Source organism: Eucyclogobius newberryi, unplaced genomic scaffold (assembly GCF_026437365.1).
Source record: "Eucyclogobius newberryi isolate DKJ021-1_F unplaced genomic scaffold, fEucNew1.0.hap1 SCAF_16, whole genome shotgun sequence".
Classification (NCBI taxonomy): Eukaryota; Metazoa; Chordata; class Actinopteri; order Gobiiformes; family Gobiidae; genus Eucyclogobius; species Eucyclogobius newberryi.
This window is the reverse complement of record NW_027315790.1, coordinates 11,363,014-11,383,086: the sequence shown is the minus strand read 5'-3', so window position 1 is coordinate 11,383,086 and position 20,073 is coordinate 11,363,014. Positions and strand designations below refer to the sequence as shown.

The following is a 20,073-nucleotide window of genomic DNA, read 5'->3' as shown; positions in this document are numbered from 1 at the left end:
TCTATAAATGTCTCTTCCTGTGAAATGAGCCAAGCTTTCACGCTCTATGACTGTGTCGACGGGAGGCCAGGAAAACGTCATTTTAAAGTGAAATGATCATTTAGTACTTTTACAGCAGCAGCAGCAGCAGCAGCAGCAGCAGCAGCAGCAGCAGCAGCAGGGGGTCAAACAAAGAAACAGTGTTTAGAAAAGAGACACCACTAAAGCAATCTTATATCATGATTAGCTGTTGGTAATGTGATCTTGGATGCTTTAGGGGCAAATAGGCATTGTTGGATAATGGCAAATTAGAATGTGGTTTACACCGTAAGCGAAAACCAACAATATGAAAAATGTAAACGGCTGCTAGTTTTAAATCGCTGTATCATTTTCTCAGTTATATTAATATCTTTGGTCTGAAAATTAAATAGTCTTTCAAAACACTAATTACTAATATTCTCGTGCATTTTTAATAGCAATCCAATTTACCTCAAAGTTAAACACATTCTCCCTCATTAAAACTTCCCCACAGTAGAGAGATCTCCTTATTTAGTAGCCTCTTCCTCATACATTAAATGAAGTGACTGCCAAACATAATCTTGATCTTTCCCTCATGTTTCCCTCACACTCGTCTGCTCCGTGGACCATCAAGTCTCTAAACTGTAAACACATGCAGCGGCCAGGAAATACAGAAGCGTCTTTCCTCCTCGACCCACTATATTTAGTCATTTTTGGCGGATTGGCTTCCTGATAGTGCGGCCGAGATCATATTAAATCTCTCATTCAAAACCAGTGGGAAGATAGCGTTAAAGTTTGTTCTATCAGGCCTTAAGGTTTCTGAAATCCTACTCAAACCACAGCATTCAAAACAACACCTTTGTCCGGCTCTGTTCAGTTATACAAAGTGAGTTAAATGGTGAAGAATAGAAATAGATTTGAGGGTATAATAAGTCACTTCTATGATTTAGTTAAGGATGCCATAACTTCTAATTCTGCTCCTTAATTTAGAAAAGGGTTCACTTTGATTATCCTACTTTTAGGGTGTGTGGCATGAAGTTGTTCCAGTATTTTCTCTGTGGCAATACAGTATATATCGCACTTTTTATTTATCATGACAGGCTTCGCTGTGGCTGAAAAGATAGAGGAATCATTCGCACAGGTAAGGTAACGTATTGCCTAAGGACACAATAATACCAGTCAGCCAAATCACTTTTACTCCAGAACTACATTAGATCCTCCTGAAAGAGCTGGAGGAAGTGTGCATGGAAAGGGAAGTCCCTGCTCAGAATGCAGCCTCCGGTTCTGGATAAGCAGAAGAAAACGGATGGAACTAGAAGATGATAAACAAATGTCCAGTTCAGAGGCTTGTGAATTGTGATTTCACAGTCATCATGGGTGTCACAAAATCAAAATAATATTACCGTCCAACTATGCATTCATGTATAGAAATGAAACGTAATTTCATTCAAATAAACAATTGTCAAGTCGTCTTCTGGCATTTTAAAATACTTTTTTTTCCCCATAAACGCCCCTTCTTGTTATCAGACACTACAATGCTGTACCTGGCTCTAGCTCTGTTCTGTTACATAAAGTGCCTCTTGTAATATTCATAGTTGTGCCGATATTAAAATGCATGAATAAGCTCTATTTACTCTCCAGCTCTATGGGGAATCCGCAAATGTGTTTTTCTCTTGTGTTGCTCTTGAATGAATTGTAACATGTATTTGAATGGGAGATGTGTTTGGAGGGTAAACATGGTCACTTGTCGAGCTTAGCGTTACTTAACCTGTAAGTGAGCAAATGAAGACACTCGACAGTGTGGTGAAACTGTAAAGGAGTCACACTGACGCTTGTATGGAGGTGCCGGGACAACACAGAGGTGCAGACAGGACAAGGTGAGAGACAATTTACTGGTGCCTGGTATAAAAAAAAAAAATGAGCGTTTGACATTTTTTTTTCAAAGACAATCAGGACAGGACAAAAAGCTAGACATTTCAATTTCAAGTCATTCGAATCTTAATATGACAGCTAATTCTTTTCAAACAGGATCTGAGTTGAGGTTTTGCAAGTGTCCGTACAGCTGATTATTTTCCATTGAAAAATCCCTGGAGTAGAAGATGCTGTGGCACGCAGACACTGAGTGGGGGAGGGGTTCCTGGGATGTATGTGAATGTATGAGCCAGCTGTTACACTAATCGGACCATCCACCAGGATTAAGCACATCTCAGGCCACACCGACAGACACTGGAACACAAAGACAAGCACAAGGCCAGCTGCGTGGATCTACTCCATTATATATGACCTTATGAAACATGCATCTCTCTGTAAGGAGGAGAGAGTGGGTTTGCACTGTCCCAGAGCCAGAAATGCCTCGAGATCCTGCCACGGCTCCACGCAACAGACTGAGGACAGGGTTTGGGTGATCGGTTAGAGAAATGCTGCACTATTTTTGGTGAGGCAGTGGCTGCGTTTTTGTGGCTCTGAAGAGCTGGAAGCACAGGGTGAATGCAGATTTGTATGTACGTGATTATAGGCTGCTCAATGGACCCATTTCTGAGGGCCAGTGGGAGGGCGTGGTGCCTGTGGCTGCAACTTTTCTGCTGTTTCTAAGAAACTTTTCAAAGGGGCTCAAAAATGTTGGAGAGCGCGCCCCGTGGACCATGCTGCTTTTGTGTAGCAGCGAGCTGTGAGCCAGAGGGACACAGTGAGTATCTAAAACAGTAATCAATGCCCTCTTCTGGAGTCCTAATCGAAATAACTTGAGACACACACACCACACAGGAAAATGTTAACTCAAATGATTATGAGAATCACATGTGTGCCATATACAGTGATCTGAATCACAAGTATAATTACCATTGGAGTAATCAGGCTAATGGCAGTCATGCGGCAGCGCGAGAAGGCAAATGGTAAGGACGGAGAACAGGCAATATTGATGCAGAAAAGTGGGGCATTAAAGAAAATACCAAACGAAGATACTTGACAAAAATGATGGAATGGAGGGACCTGAGGCAGAGGGGTGAGAGAGGAGTGTTTTTGTCTTTGAAGTAGGAGAGAGAAAAATCCAATCAACTCTGTGTAATTCAATCTGGGATGGAAAGATGCACCTTTGCCGTGTGAGTGCGTGCGCAGAGGCCGTGATGCCTATTATTATCATTCTGTACCCCGCCGTCACAACCAGACACAGCCGAGGTAAACAAACTGCCGCTGAGGGGCATCCCACCTGCTGACCTTGCCATGCTGTCTGGACACATCCCATTTGTTGATCTGAGCCAGCCCTGACTCTACAGCATTAACAGGTCTAAGATCCAACAGACGGCTCCAGGCCAAGAGTGTGATAGACTCTACATGTATAATAGCACTGTGATATCAAACACTAATTACCAAGGTTATGAGATGGCACTGCACTGAACTTTAGATAAGAGCGGCTGCTTCCTTATTACAAGCACACACTTGTGACCTAATCACACATTTATCATGAGATACTTGTTAGCTGAATGGCAGTCAGAAGACATCATCAGATCATGAGAAAACATGACTAACTGCTGAAGCAAATAAGGTCCAGAGTCTTTTCAATGAATGGCTCATGTGTTTTGTCTGGGGCAGCCTCCTGTACACTCCATCACCTGACAGTCTAAAACCACTCAAGCCTCCAGCAGCATTCAGCATTTGTGCATGTCTGTTCATTAATGCTTTAATCACTTGACCTTAAACATGAGAAATGAAAACTCATTCATATTAAATGGATACCGAATGGTTAGTCTAGTAACAATGGCTCTGTAAATCCAGTTGTGGTAAAGGAATTTGAAGTTTATACGCGTTATAAGCTTTATAGACATCAAAGTGTCACTAAATGATCCTCTAAAAATGAAAAAAACAATTGAACATCTGCTTCACAAGTCCAGTGGTGCCTGTGTATTGCAGATTAGTTCTGAAGCATTCTGATCACTTCATCTTATATCCCTTTCCTCATAAAAAACTCAAACTTTTCTTTGAAGAGCTAAAAATGACAAAGGACTAAGAAGTGCGGCTTTGTGGCGGGCTCTGGAGTCTAATGAATGCATATTGTGTGAAGATAATGAGGATTAATGGGTGAAATGTGCAGCGCTGTGTTTAATATTCATCTGAAAAGGACTTCCCTGCTCACTTTTTATCTGAGTCAGACATGGAGCAGCTTCAGGTAAGGGGCCGTCTCTTCGACTCTCACAATATAAGACACTGTTACAGAGCGGGCAACATTATTCACTGCCTAATTTGGAAAGGATTAAATAAGTAATGGCTTGTGAATGATTGTCTAACACAGAGATTATCTTCTTTAACACAGCATTAGGTGTATAGCGTGGGGCTGGTTTAATTAAAACAACAGTAGTGTTTACAAGGGAGCAAAATGCTCATGTGAAAATAAGCCAAATGGTGTCAGCGCAAGGACAAAACAATACAGTGTGCCAGTTTCACAGAGTTGGGAAAAAGGTTGTTAACTAAAAGAGCTTCAGATAGTGTTTTTAAAAATAAGAATTAGAGGAAAGGTCAAACGCGGATCACAGACAGAAACATGTTGATTTAGATTACCGTTTGGGCGAGAGATTAGGGGCCGAATGAAAAGAGCATTTACCCCAGATACAGAAATGCTGAGCTTTCTAATAACAGTCTCATACCGTTTTATGCTAATTCAATGTAACCGGTATTAATGTGTGAATGAATTGCTATGCGCAAGGGCAGCAAGATGATGTTCATTTGAATAGTCCTAATTAGCAAATAACAAAGACTTTTTTAATAACCAACATATAATTTCCAACAAAATATGAGGCATGAGGAAAAACCTGTTCACTCTATAAACATGAGCTGGAATATGCATGGAACTTTTGTACTCATTTGGCAGCTCATAAATTGTCACCTTTTTTATTTAACAAAGGGAAAACAGGACACAGAATGTGTTCATACAACCATTTCACAGAATCCTAAACATGGAGCTCGGCACAGTCGTCCCATGTGGTCAAACCGTAGTCTGCCATAGTCACGTATCCATTTATCGTGACTATGGCAGGAGTTTTGAGGCCCAAATGTATAGTTCTGAAGTCAAGTGGGATGCCAATGCTAAAAACAGTTTGCAGTGATCCATTAGTCCAATATTTATGAACAATAGGACAGTTATATTGTGCACTTTGAATAGTTTGTCTACTATTAAAACATGCATTGCAAATCTAATTACATCAGAAGAATTTCAAATCAGATTTTCTTTCATTTCAAAACTGTTCTGCCCACGCTACACAAAATCTTTCTGACTATAGAACTTTGTCCCTCCACCCTCGTGTTCATTTTTGTACATCTATTACTACAATGCTAGGTCATCTGCGCTTAACGCTCTTGCATACTATTGCGAGTGTGGCGATATGATCTCGCCCCTCTCTGGTCCGTTGTTGTAATCCTGTCCAGGTTGTTCGGTCCATTCAATCCGTCTCAGCGGCCCTAAGCTCTTTACACCCCCCCTCCTCCCGCCCGCACCCTCGCCTCCATCAGGACACCCAACCGCCCCATCATTCTCCCATTTCAATTTCCATTTTTCACCCTCGTCAGCTCCTCTCCTCTTTTATCATCCCTCGCCACCTAAAGCCGTTCCACCCTGCTGATGAGCGCTCATATCCTTTAGCACCTTTACAAATTAACAAATCTTATTCTTATTTTGTGCTCTTTAGATCTCGCTGCCTGCCTCCGCCTCCTACACCAATTCGAACCGCATTTCCCAGCAGCCCTTTTTTGTCTGATTGCCTCTGACCTTATTCCCCTTTCATTCCCTTCAAATCTGCACTGCCTCCAGCTCCCCGCAGCATCTAATCACTTTTAAATCTGTCGCCACACCTCTGCTTTGTTCCATTTTTTGGACATTATTCCACCACCAATATTTCCCCCCCAAGTGCTGTTACTTATCAAGGTACAATGGCTCAATCAAGGGGTTCAGGTCCGGCAAGGTAAATGGTGCATAATGGTGTAATAATGCGAGTTGGCAAAGGGGAAAATGGGGTTTCAACATTTCCGCTGATCAGCATCCTGTCCGTGCCAAGGATGAGAGGAATGTAGGCCTATGGATAACAATCTGTACATTATAAATCTGCAATACTGTGCGACAAAATGATTTTCTTTCAGCTCGATATCCTTCTTCACCTATATGTACCTTGCAGTTACTCTATTGTATCATTCTGAATCGATTTCAAGAAAGAAGAGGCCCATTCTAAAACTGTTCAGGAAAGGTCACATTTTGTCCTATGTATGTGATTTTCTGTAGTATTGATACTTGCTCAAATTCATACCTAGTTGATAGTCTTAGTATCATTTACTATCCGATTTTCAATACTTTTGACAACCCTATTCTCATGACCAGTTTTTAGTTTATTGTAAAGTTTATACCATCCATTTCCCTAATCCCAACGTTTGAAATATGTTTCCTAGTCCCTTGATATGCTGATTGTTTGTCTCATTTAAATCACAGGGGAAAAACATTGCATAGGTTTATTTAGAATTTAAACAGTGTTGGAGAATTTAAGGTTTGACCCAGCTTGGCCCCGCCCGACACGGTATGACCTCATTTTGAGAAAAGGTAGCCCGTAAACAGTAGGCCCTATGTAGGCTACAGAGCACTTACTGTTACAACTGTTGCAATTATAAACAGACCTGGAAACCGATGACTGAACCCTCCCAAAAAAAAACTACTCCCAAAATGAGATTTATTTTTACCCTTCAGATTATTCCTAGTAATTACTGCCATAACAATAACGCCGCAGCCTCTCTTGTCAGCGCCTACACGTTACTTCTCCGAGAGTCTGATCTGTCAATATGAGCTGCATCATGTCCTGTCAAACACAGCGCCTTACACCGTCAACAAGGGAAACAATTATCTCGTCACATACACCGCTCGCTAAATAAACAGCACCCTTAAGTACACGCTGCAAACACGGTGTCACTCAGCCCTTTGCAGACCTGGGTCTCTGCTGGCAAAAGATTAGGGCTAATCCACAACTGTTGGAATGAAAGATTAAGAATGAATCACCTGCCTGCCTTGAGCGCGCGTGCGGAGGCTGTGGAGGTGTTTTCTTTTACGGGGAGATTGTGCCCTCTGGGAACGCACACTGCTGCAACCACTAAGCAATATTGCAGAGAGAGTTCCCTGTTCACATCCACGCAAAACGTTAATTAGCTTCAGGGGCCAACTGCACACACCTTTGAATGTGCCCCTTTACGCAGAGAGTTCAAAAGGTTTATGTGAGGAGGTCCAGCGCTGTGAGTAAAAAGTCCTACACACTTGCATGCCGCGGGTTTCAATGTCTCGTGTTTAATTGGATCGATGTTTTCTCCCCCCCTCGTGGCGTGTGGATAATTGAGGAGACGTGATGTGGGGAAGGCTTTTTGTTTCCAAGATCCTGTTTATGAAGGGAACAGATGAACGGGATACTGTAGAAGGCGAGAAGAGGGACAGGTGGGCATGGAGATGGGTAGAGTACGGGAAAGTGTGATAAAATGTGAATATATGATTATATTTCTGTGATATTTTATTTGCATCATTAGTCTAAGAGAAGAACAGGTGTGTGACAAACTGCATTTGTGAAGGGGTCGTAAAGATGGGCCAAAGGATGTTTACCAGGAGGGGGGGTGACAGCCCAGAGGAGTTTGGGTAATGTTTACCCAAGGCTTGATCTCTAGGAAAAATACCAGCTGTAAAACAAGTGCCTTGATGTGAAGCTGACCAATGAGAAATGTGACCCGCCTATTCCAGAATATCTAATAAAACCAACCAGCATGGGAAAAAACGGGGTGAGGCGCAGGAGGGTCAGCCAGGCTCCTTACAACGGCCTGGCTGACACAGCCCAGCGTTTTCTCCCAAGCTTGTCATACAAATGTCTGACATTTCTGTGTCGTTTCATATTCTAAGTTGAATTGTGTTCTCGATGTGTTAAGGAATAGCATCTGGTGTATGTCTGATTCCATGACAGAAAGAGAGGAGGAAGATGGTTCTTGCAATGAGCTCCAGACCTCGTTCACGCTTCAGTCGGGATGCTGGCTAAATTGTTTAGAACACGAGTGTAGCCTATGCAAGGTTTGACATGAGAGGCCTGCGTCGCTTTGCTTACTGTCATGTAAACAGTAGTATAACATGCACTCAGGAAACTCCTTCCAGCTTCAGAGCGCTAGGCCGGATCTATAAATACTATCAGTGTGCATCCTGTGTGTCGGTTTCCCCAAATACAGGGACTGGAACAGACATTTGTGCAGCAGGTCTCAGAAGATTTATAATATTCATAAAGGCACAGTGAGTATTACAAAAAGGAGACTTATTGTGCAAAATCAACCCTGCTTTAAACCATGTTATAACAGTGTTCTTCATTATCTCACTCAGAGTTGTATTTCTATTGATTCCTGCATGTTTGAGTGAACGTGTAAGTGCCAAGAACACTTCTGTTTCCACTGACTCCAATCTCCGCCCACATCGCTGTACTTAGTTACAAATATTTGAATAATTAAGACTGAGTGATGCACAAACACAGTTCCAAGATGTCACATAGATGATTTTCAACAAAACACACATGCCTACACCAAAATGTATAAAGCCATTTTCATTCAATTTTGTAGTTTACGATAAGCAAAATGTAAAACGATAATCTATGAATGTTATACTTCAATAAACAAATGTCAGAGCCTCACAGAGTTGGACATCTTTCGAAAAAAGAAAAGAAAAAAGCCAAAGAGCAGTAGCAGCTGGCACACTTCCAGCAGAACCTTCCCTAAACCCAGACAGTGAGCCAAGTCATACCAAAAACATTTCAGAAATGACTAGTGATTGTTTCTATGCCCAACCGTGACTTTCTGATAACCTCGTCCATTAAGGCTGGGCAACATGTAAAAAACAAACAACTCAATTGCACTTTGTCTCGTCAAAAAACAAATCAGAATCTACTTCCTGAACTTAAACCCTACAGATGTTTAATCATTGCCACGTAACCCCCCAAAAATGTTCAATTGTTTTCCTTCAAAGTCAGAACTCTGCTCGAAACCACATGCTTTGACTGACTCTCAATTAAAAAGACCCAAGATGATCAGAAATGACTGAATCTCAGCCATAATAGAGAAATCATGGTGGTAGATTTGATAGACCTTTAGCTATAACAGACTATGAAATGACAGAGGCACATGTCAAAGCTTCAAAATCTTATGAATGAAATGATATCAAGGCTTGTAACAGTTTCCCAGATATATAGACAAAATTCTACCCCAATTACCACTTGTGATTAAACAATTGCAGATCTACAAATTTAATGACAAAATCTCGTTCAAACATTTGTAATCAGAAAACAAAACATCATGCAAAATCCATCAAGGCAGAGCGAAGATGAGAGCAAAGAGACAATGACAAATTGGGTGTCAGAATATTAATATGCCCCCATCACGCATCAAGCTCATCGTTCCTCCTCACAAACATTTACATGAGCTTTTCTCTGCCTCGCTACAGAAACAAGCGATCTATACCATGGATATCTCTCAACTGACATTATTCCTTTGGCTTCTGATCCTCCAGTCCGCCGCAGAGCGCACTCGCATCTTGCACTGTATCTTCATTTAGTCCTTGCTACTATTAAGTCCAAACAAGCTTTACAGGACATTGAGCAAAACATAGTGGTCATTTTCAAACATGGGGCTCCCAGAGGAACAGTTTCCAGTCAAGGGGAGTCTATTTGGTCTGAAGCAGGGGCAGAGGTAATGGAGCGTGGCACAGGAAGAGGACATCTGATATCGTTAAAGGGCCGAAACGTACAACCTTGTTACCTGGGGTTTGGTTATGCTGAGAGGTAACAGAACGGTAAGTGGTAAACACAAAATCGATGGCTGTTTAATGCAGCACAGATCAATTCTGTTTGTGGAAAAAAAAAAACTGTATTGATGTTGGACCTCTTTATAATTCCTATGATCAATGCTCAAAACTGAAGTGACCCTCCTGATGGGTGGGGAATGTAATATGCGTTTTCATTTAATATGATAATATATATGTATAAAAAAAGGAGTCATACATAATCACAAAACCATGAAATTATTTGTATGTATAGATTTTAATACTACATTGTCCCAATTAGATAATTTCAGGTAATTATCTGACTCGTGCAGTTTTGCAATTGTATTCAGTAAATAATGTCTAGAACAATATTTTTTGTGCCATTATTGTGTGTACATTTTCTTTGTTTTTGTGTTGTGTTGTCTTGTGTTTTTTAACAATATTGTACATTTACAATATTTTTGTTTTCAATAATATATTCCTGCTTTAGAGTTATTATGACATAGGCAACAGTTTCAATTGTTTATTGTGATATTTTTCTGTAGCAATATATCGTACTTCAAAATGTGTTATTGTGACAGGCCGAGTAGTGCACATTCAATGATTTTTTACTAATATTTCACCGTCCACCCAAGTTCTAATCTTTCAGCACGGCTACCGTAATCGCTGACAAAATCAAATGGCAAAACCAAACTGGGCGAATATACAGCGGCCCACAAATCCCAAAGTGGGCCGATAAACAGGAGAGCGAGATACTGGAGGTGTTTGCAGAGGTCAAAGAAAGGCCACACTTCAAAACTCAAGAAGGACAAGCCACCACAGTCTTATCTGAGCTTTCTGCTTATCTGCCCCCCATCAATAACTTCACATGCCCACGCTCCCATTGGGACGCGTTGGGTTTCAGCTCTGCATGACCCCACCCATCCGGCCTGTACGTTAAACCAATTACCTCAGAGATCTCAAGGCAACTGGTAAGAACAATAAAACGCAGTAGAAAGATGCTGCCACAGAACCATGAATAGAACAATATGGCAATAAGCAAACAGTGGCATGACGATTTAGTGTGCCGCCTATGCAATCCAGTCGCAAACACGTACACATACACCCACATCCACACATACACCCACATACACCCACATACACCCACATACACACGCACGCACACGCACAGCAAGTGGGGAGGAGGGAGGCGCCCCGTTTCTGGAGGTTTTATTTATAGCAAACATACAGAACATCCCAGAACGCTTCGTGGTGTTTGGAGATGCCGCTGTTTGCATTTACGCCCTGTAATTTAAAGTCTTACCATGTCACACGGGCTGTTCAAAGTGAGAAACTGCTATTTTTTAACTCGACGTATACGGAACCAAAGCAGGGCACAAGAAAGGCAGCGGCGGTGTTTGCAAATAGAGATATGAAGGAAGTGAATGAAATGAACAATGGCCTCAGAAGGAGCGGAATGGAGAGATCAAGGGGAAAAGAAGGAAAAGGAGGGGAGAAGAAGCGGTGACAGCGGCAGCCATGCTGGTTGTCATGGCGACGGCCGTGAAGAGAGCAGGTACAGCAGCTAGGCCTCCTGGGAAAAGAGCAGCCACCCGTCCTCCCTGCCCCCATCTCGCTCTCTCCATCCCTCCATCCCGGGCTCAACACTGCTCCGGCCGACATCCGAGCGTTCATTTTACAACGTGCTACAGGCCACACTGCAGAGCACAAACTATTCAGATGGTTTATGTGGATTGGTTGAAATTGGAAAGAGGCGTACCGAACATTGAATAGACGGTGTAGTTATTATTCACGCGCACCATATGTGCTTTACTCTTCAGTGTTGGGAAGAACATTTTGAAAATGCATATAGTTACAGAACACATGCATTAAAATGTATTTTGTAACAAACTCCGTTAAATGGTCCAATCAGAGTACTGTATTTTGACTACTTAAATACTTTGAGATGCATTATATTGTTACAACATTTGTAATACAACATTTTCCTTTTTTCCTCTTTAGTGATGAATAAATGCCCAGAAGAGCTGCATTTTATTTTTTCTTACCATATCGTGCATTTCAAAGCCTAAATTGCGTGATCAAATACCACAATGTATTTGTTTGATTTTAGGAAAGTGACTGAATTACGAATACCACTAAATGAAAAAGAATAACCTGAACAATGTATTCCGAATACATATTTTTGTTATTTTGGTTACATGGTTGAGGTTTAATAAAATATGAATCGACACTGAAATGAACTATAAAGAATAGTTAGACGGTGTATTTGATATTCTGAATTTTACAACTCCAAAAACACGCGGTTCCATATTTAAAGGGTTGAACATTTTACAGTAGAAATAAATTAAAAGTGACTATGCTGAGGGTTGAAAGAACATTCAGTGAACAGTTCTTTGCTTCTTTCATTTGGGGGTTTCCACTAAACTTCAAAAATACAGACCAGCCCCTGTAATAAAATGATTATTCAACACTGTAATATTGAATAAACGTGCCCATGTGTTTCTCACCAGATTGTATTGAATCCTTTCTGCAAAGTGAAAGTCGAATAAACGTTTCCTCCATATCAAGGTCCATGTGACTTCACACTAACAGATTCTGGGAAAACCTGTTTGTGTTTGAAAATGGCAGCATTGTGTTATGAGCAGACGAATAGTGACACCTTTTTAAAAGACTGCACAAACGCTCGAGCCGGCTGCCTGCTGGAAAACAGAGTGCTTGAGGACCAGTCAGCCCTGTAACTCTCATTAAGGCAAACGGGCAGATTATTGCCGTTGCCGAAGAGGTTGTGTTCATCAGAGTTTCGCTGGTGGGTTGGGTGGTCCGTAAGCAGGGAAACATTAGGCCCAATCGGCAAAGTGTGGTGAAAGGAATTTGACATTGATTCGCATGATTGGCCTTGAAAAAACACTTGAGATAAGAACTTATCAAGAACAGCCTGCCCTGCTATCTGGTCTCTGCCATGAAGAGAGATCACACCAGTCTGGTCTCTAATCACAGGACAACACGCCATTCACATCATGGCCTTAACAGATACGACTCCCCCGCGGTATAAAAGACATCACATTGCATCCTTGAACATGGACCATTCTTTTCCCATACAACTTACTCTTTAGATAAATGCCTCAAGTATCATTTTATTATTTCAAGATTTCTGTGTTGATTGTCCATCATCTAGGCCTCGGTCATAATAATAGTGTTATAATTATTGTGAGAAAAGAGCTCACAACTGTACAATTATTGGGCTACATAAACAAATGATTAAAAGCCACCGTTTATTTTCTTTGAAATTGTCAAGTAGATTACAATTCTTTAAGTATGTGACCAGCTTTATGATGAAGTAATGTTCATGGGACAAAAATAGCCAGATAGAAGCACTTTACATTTTGGAAGTTTGGATTGAATGTAATAATGTATCGTTTCAAGATAGTTATGAACGGACAAATCTCGACATCCCTAGGACAATACCACAAGTGTCCAGTGCCATCGTCAAACACGGCCTTTGGTATTGATAGATTCCAATGTGATTTCCTTATACAAAATGGTCTAATTGCCCTCTCCGTTCCCAATCCGCTCACTTACAGAATCAAATTAAAAGATGAAAGAATCTACATTCCCAAAAAGGAAAGTCACAGAAACCTATAGGGTGGGCAACAAATCATATCATCAGTAATATGAATCTGATAAAATTTGAATCCAGATAGGACTGGGCGATATGACAATAAAATACTTCAATTTCATTTTGTCTAATAAATAAAAATGGTTAACCCTGTCCTGAACATGGGGGACACAACTTTTATTATTTGTTAAATTAGTGTTTTTGGATTGTCCACCAAAGAATATCTTGTAAAAGGAGCATTTTGAGACAAAGATGGGACTAGTACAATGTAGTATTTTATGTCTCTAAAACCCAGAAGCAAGAGCTGAAAGCAGTGCTCTGATTGGCTGTGCTTGGGTGATCCGCCTCAGTTTCTCATCGAAGTCTTAAAGAAAGCAGTTTTAAAGCTGTGCACAGTCAAAACTGAATGCATGTAGAGCTAGGGACGAGTTACCGATTAAAGAACCTACTTCCGGTTTTACAGTGTGAAAATCAGGTTTAATAACAGCAATTCAAAACCAAAAGTTAAATTTCTTCTTTAAATTAAATCTGAACTGGGCTCCAAACCACACGCTTTCAGGTTCAATTAATACGACGAGTAAGGTAGTAGTAGTCTCCATCTCGATTAAAAATACTGCGCAGCCCTAAACCTGGACCTACAGGATTGAAAAGTGTGATCTCTTCCCCTTATTCTTACTGCAACTACGTCTCCCCTATAGCACCACAGCTGTCCATTTTACCTCCTCCTCATTATCTTAAGGCTACTATCCCTTCCTTTTCCAAGCCCTTCTCTCTGCCAGTTCTTGCCTTTGTATCCATGCACCGACTCTTGAGAATAACTATGCGAGTATGTCTGTGTGCAGCCGCCCAATTACAGCACAACGGAAAGATAGTGGTGTGCCGCCTGTTTTTGACCTGCCTAAAAACACCTCCAGCGTTCTCGGTCTCCCCCGCTCCGAGCCACTGAGTCAACAGCGCTATTCAGCAGCGGGGTGCGTGTGGGGCTGTGGCGGATGTAGTTTAGAGTAAGATTATCGGCACGTTGGTGTCAAATGTGCAGCGGGGCAGAGAGGCGCGAGCCAGCAAGTTCGCACTCGAGTCTCGTGCGGGTCATGACGAGAGAAGGGCAGGGCGAGCGGGGGTTTCAGACGAGTGAATACACGGTGGGGTTTTTTAGAAATATATTTGAAGATCCGAGCAGGACATTCTCGTGCTGCTCAATAGTAAGTGGATCAAAAGGTGCAACTGAGTGGATACCGTTAGCCGGGCAGTAGATTGACATTTGAGTGCCTTATTCAAAAAACTCTTTTGCTTAAAGTATAATTTCTGTCATGGCGCGCTGACTGTCAATCTCAGCTCCCAAATAAACAGCTGAGTTCTACGTTAACATTATTCAGGGTTTTTAAACTATTTTGTGGGACACTTTGTCTTGGTAACTCACAATAAATAAACGTTACAGGAGCGTGAGGTAACTTTAATGAGGCGACATATCTATCTTGCATTCAATTACAAGCGTTTTAGTGTGAATTAAACGTATTCTTCTGAGAGCGGTGTGGCCTCTCCGCAGAGCTGACCCTGTGACATGGCCGGGTGGCAACATCTGTTTTTGTCTCCATGGTGATAGAGAAGTGCAATGCCATAGAAGTTATAAACTCTACATGGAGACCAGCAGAAAGGTTACATAGACATGAAAAGTGCATATGACAGACCACATTAAAAAACAATGATGAGGGTTTTTTAAAAATGATTTGCTTAGTTTGAGTAAGTTCATAATTATACTTCCTGGTTGGACATGAGCAGCAGATGCGACTTAAGTAGAGGTAATCGCATCACTGTTACCCAGCAACCACTTTTCTTTACACAAGTTATTATTTGGCAAATAATAGTAGATAACCACACCATTGTTTTCATGAATGAATGTTTAAACTGTTAAATGTAGACTGTTTGGATGAACTGTGTGTTGACATTTCTCTTCAGAACTCAGCACTACTTCTGTATTTTTCAGACTTTTCTTCACTTGTCTGATTTAAAACTATGATAAATATGTACCACAGGCTCCATCTCCTCAAGAAAAGTAATGATTAGGAAATACATGAAAAACTGTCAAAGTAATTCAGCATCAGCAAAAGAACTCGGTCTCTGCTTAGTGTTAGGATGCTATAGGTTCATAGTGTTTTCAAGTAAGTCGTTTTTAGAAGATGGTAAATACAGAAGATTGGGACAACATAATTGTTGGTTAAAATACTTTTAGACATAATTTTCCTCCAGAACATCGTTTCATGGTTTTTAAATCCACATGGCTGGAAAATGCCAGTTTACCACAGTCTGTGCGTCGCCACAATTACATCAAGAGTAGTCATTTTAAAAAGGAACTATGTTAAAAGGAAGGAAATTAAAGTTTGCCTTAATTTTGCCTCAATTTCCTAAGGTCTGGGAATGTTCAGCCCGGGACGATTAGCTCAATTTAGAGACTTAAGATTACAACGTGGTCAAAAACAGCTACAATTAAGACTGTCACAACACTCTGGAATTGCTACCAGTGATGTTTAAATTCAAGGGCCATAGCTTAGGGTCGTCTCCGAGGTTTCCCACTAAGGCGTATTGACCTGTAGTCCTGCTAAATCAGATGATGCAAAACAACATTGATCCATGTCTGTTTGGTTGGCATTGATTGATGGGATTTTCGACAAAATTGAAATTCTGTTCCTCTAAACCATTTTAAATATAAAGCTGTCATTTGTAGGCGTAAAAAATGTCCCTTACGTCAGTGTGGCTTTACTTTGTGTCACAAGATAAAAAGTAAAAACTTCAAAAAATTCAATAAGCCTCCCTGGAAACTAACAGATTTTTCAAACTTTTCACTGTACTTGTAGTTTTTTTTTACCTCCAGGCCATATTTGAGACCTTGTTTTGTTACCAGTGGCAACTGTCTGACAAACAAAAGCTGTGGCTCCAACTAATGAAAAGGGTCAAATACAAGCTATAATTTGTCTCGTTTGTTCTTATACAAGGAAGTCGGCTAGAGTTGTAAATGTATCTTTCGTAAGTCCCAAACGAATAATGAACTTGACTGAATCATTCAAACTGCAACTTCATTCAAATTCACTTATAATTCTTTAAAAGGTTCATGGCAATTATTCTTCGTTTGGACTCTTTTTTTTACCAGAAAAGGTTGTTCTGTGCCCTCACCAAGGGGAAGTTTAACTAATTATAAGCCCCAATTATTCAAGAGAATGTGGTACATGTCAACTCCTTTGCTTTTGTGACAGTGTTATTACCCAATGCCGGGACTTTTCCCATTCAAAGCAACACAAAAACTTTTTAATACAGTAGATAAAGCAAAGTAATTTAGCCAAACCACTGCACAAAAATACCCACAAGGGAGATAAACAGAGGAATGAGGAATCTTTTTTCTCACAGACTTGAATGCAGTCAGAATATGAAGGCCATTTCTTTCATTTCCTTTGTCCTATGGAGGATGACCCAGAGCCCAAAAGGTTCACATTTCATTTTCTACTTCTGCAATGGAAACTAAGAAGAACTAATGTAAATATTTTTTATTGTACAATACATTCATTAATACAGTCTGAAATTTCAATTAGGGATGGATGATATATCGGAACGAATATCGGCAGATATACACAAGCTTTTACCAATATCTATAGCAAAAATTGGTTGATATTTGGCACAGATATTTTTCTGCGTGTTCATGTGTTGCTCCCAGTTTTTTTTTAAAGACTAATGAATAAAAATGGGAATAAAAGAGCAATTAGACTCAAAATATGGCTGTACATTTACACAATTATGCAACTTATTTTATGTCCCAAAGAAATACAGTTATTTTTAATACAGTGAAAAGAGAAAGTGTGATGTTTACTTCAAGGTAAAATAGATTTGTGGGCCTTGCTATGGATTTTAAAATAAAAATATTGGTATTGGCAAATAGTGTTTATTGATATCAGCTAAAAAAAATCCATACAGTATTGGATTGGAGTGTTTTTGGGATGGATTTCCAGTCTGGTTCAAACCAGAGTGATAAGGGCAGTCACTGGCTACGGGCAACAATTTGTTCATTTTAGTGTCAACACTTGGCAGCTTCATTCAATATGTTTCTGATAAACTTGACTGTAGTTGGCATTTGAAACAGTTCTTTTTATGTCCTCTGTAGAAGCCGAGACCCTTGGGTTCACACGTGCACCTGAAATACCTCCACGGACCTCATCATGTTCCTGCACTTTTAGCTGTTCATGAGTGAGGACTTTGTCTTCTGCCCGACTCACATGAACCCACTTCCTGTGTCAAATTGCCTCTCACATTCCAAACTCTACATCACACCATCTTATTTCTCCTCATTTTGTCCCTCCTCTCTTTCCCTTTCTCTCTATGGGGGGCTTTGTCTGTGATCGGAAGAAAGCGACAAAACACTGATTCATTTTTACGGGTTAAACATGATCCACACATTGACAAATAGCAGTTAAGAGGGAACGACTCTTTGGCAGGATATTGTTCCTATTTTTGAGCCACTCGCAGACAGATGGAGAGTGAGGGACGCAACAGATGTCCCTGGGAAAATGAGTCTAGTGTAAAATAAAGTCATCCGGTTGTGATGTCAGAAGGTTGAAGATCCCCACACGGAGTCTAAGCCCTTTAAGGTGACGCTAACCACTGTGGGACCGTCGACTTACATGTCAGCATTACCTTTAGCCAGAACACCTGCGCCTGTCAGGACGACTCCACATAAGGCTGGTATGAAAAGTGCAGGTAACGTTAGGATTCATTACATCAGACACAAGGTACGAGATATGCCTCGTCATTATACACATTAGAACAAACAGATTCAAAGTCTGGCTAAAGCTACAGCTTAATCTGCTTAACAGTATAGCGTGCACACGGATTTTGTCTGCTTGTCACACTCAAACAACTATGGGCCATGGGTGGGACAGTATGGACAGTGGGCAGTCAGTTGCAGAGTTTACACAGATAAATAACCACCACACATAATGTCACATCATTTCACTAAGGGGCCTTTAAAAGTCACCAATTCACCTAACCGGGCTCTAGACCCTTACTTTGGATTGAGTACATTTCTGACAAATGAAGGACCATAACGTTTAAAATCCTCTCTCTCAACTTCTGCCAGGTTTGCAATAGCATTAAACAAGCACCACTTTGAGCAGCCTTTTTGGACGAGCGCTGGTACTTTATAGAGTGAAGTGTGTCACACCCATTTCCTACCGTAGTCTTAAAGACAGATTAGGTCAGCTGGAGGATCTTTGGCTCTGGCTGCACTCAAGACAGTGATGATCCGCTGTGTGCACCAGAGACCAGAGTCTGCTACTGTGACAAATGACACGAGGGACAGACGAGACAAGTCCATACATTTAAAAGGGCAATTAACTTAGCCCTGATTTAGATTAGTTCTCAAGTGGCTGTTATTTAAATGGACCGATAGAGTGTTGCAATGAAATGCTAAATAACAGCATAAGGACTCAAGACATGTAGAAATTGTAGTCATGAGCTAAATTTGAATAAAATAAACCAAAACGAGGAATAATCCAAGCTTTCAAACTCTAGATAACTCTAAATCCACACAGGGCGCTAATCACGTCAACGAAAACCAATGGTGAGACATAAAAGGAGGCACATCCGACACATGCTTGAGCAGTGCACGGCAGAGATTCTCCGTTCCATTCAAGAAATGGGGACGAGGATGGATTACTAACTGCAATTTGGGCGAATGCCCCGGGGCCCCGGACCCAAAGAGGCCCTTGAAAACAATGTGTTTAAGGAACACCAATTAGTTCTGGGAAATTCAGTACTTAAAGCAACTGTGGCTAATCTTTAATTTTCATTTAAAGAGATTTGGGCTGTTTGTAGGGCACACTGGAGGAGTAGAGCACTGTAGAAGTTGAGGAATGTGTCTCAAAACTGACGGAGCCAGTAATGGAAAGTTTAAAGTGTTTAAACTATTGCTGCACAAACATTCGCCAGAAGGAAGAAGACGGAACAAGATATAGTTTAGTGCATTTTTGGTTATAAATAACTGAGGACCAACATGCAGCAGTGAAAGCCAAGTTTTGCTTTTGTTAAGGGAATCTGCATCTGACATGGAGCGGCCCCTTGACCCCTGTGTCCCTATTCAAAAGAACAGAGTGATTATGTAGACTTAAGAAAATACTTCATAAACAATTCAGCTGGGGGGCATTTAGAGCTCAAGTCAGAGCATGCGTTTGTCTTTTCTGTGTCTGTTTCTTGCCCACAAAAAATGTTTTAAGAGAAAAAAAGGGTCACCCAAAAGAAAGTGTTGTAGATTGGTCAATACAGATATAAGTGAGGATGAAGTTCAAAGGCTGCTGCTGCTCCAATCTCCCAGAAACCCAACAAAAAGCATTAGACATGGACCACAGACAAATCCAAATCTCATGGATCCCACAAAACATAAAAGTATGGGGGGGTTGAAGGAATATTTTCCAAGAGAAAGCAAGTCAAGCAGGACAAGGCGTCGGATGTTCTATACATTATTAAGCCTCATCACTAGGGCAATGTTCAGTTAAAGACTCTGTTGTATTAGTTTAGTAGATGTGCCCGTTTTTGGATGCTCCATTTTCTTTCAATGATTCAGTGAGTTTCACCTCCTCCTCATGGGATAAATCTAGATCCAAGGCGGCGGAAAGTGTGGGCGTCC

At 40.9% G+C, this 20,073-nt stretch overlaps 2 protein-coding genes across 2 annotated transcripts in view; one reads left to right on the top strand and one right to left on the bottom strand.

Annotated features, from left to right (window-relative positions):
• Nucleotides 1-20,073, top strand: part of gpr3 (G protein-coupled receptor 3) — a 116,473-nt gene that overhangs the window by 90,893 nt on the left and 5,507 nt on the right. The gene's annotated exons all lie outside the window — the stretch shown is intronic.
• sdc3 (syndecan 3) overlaps nucleotides 1-20,073 on the bottom strand; it is a 39,597-nt gene that overhangs the window by 18,286 nt on the left and 1,238 nt on the right. The window lies entirely within an intron of this gene.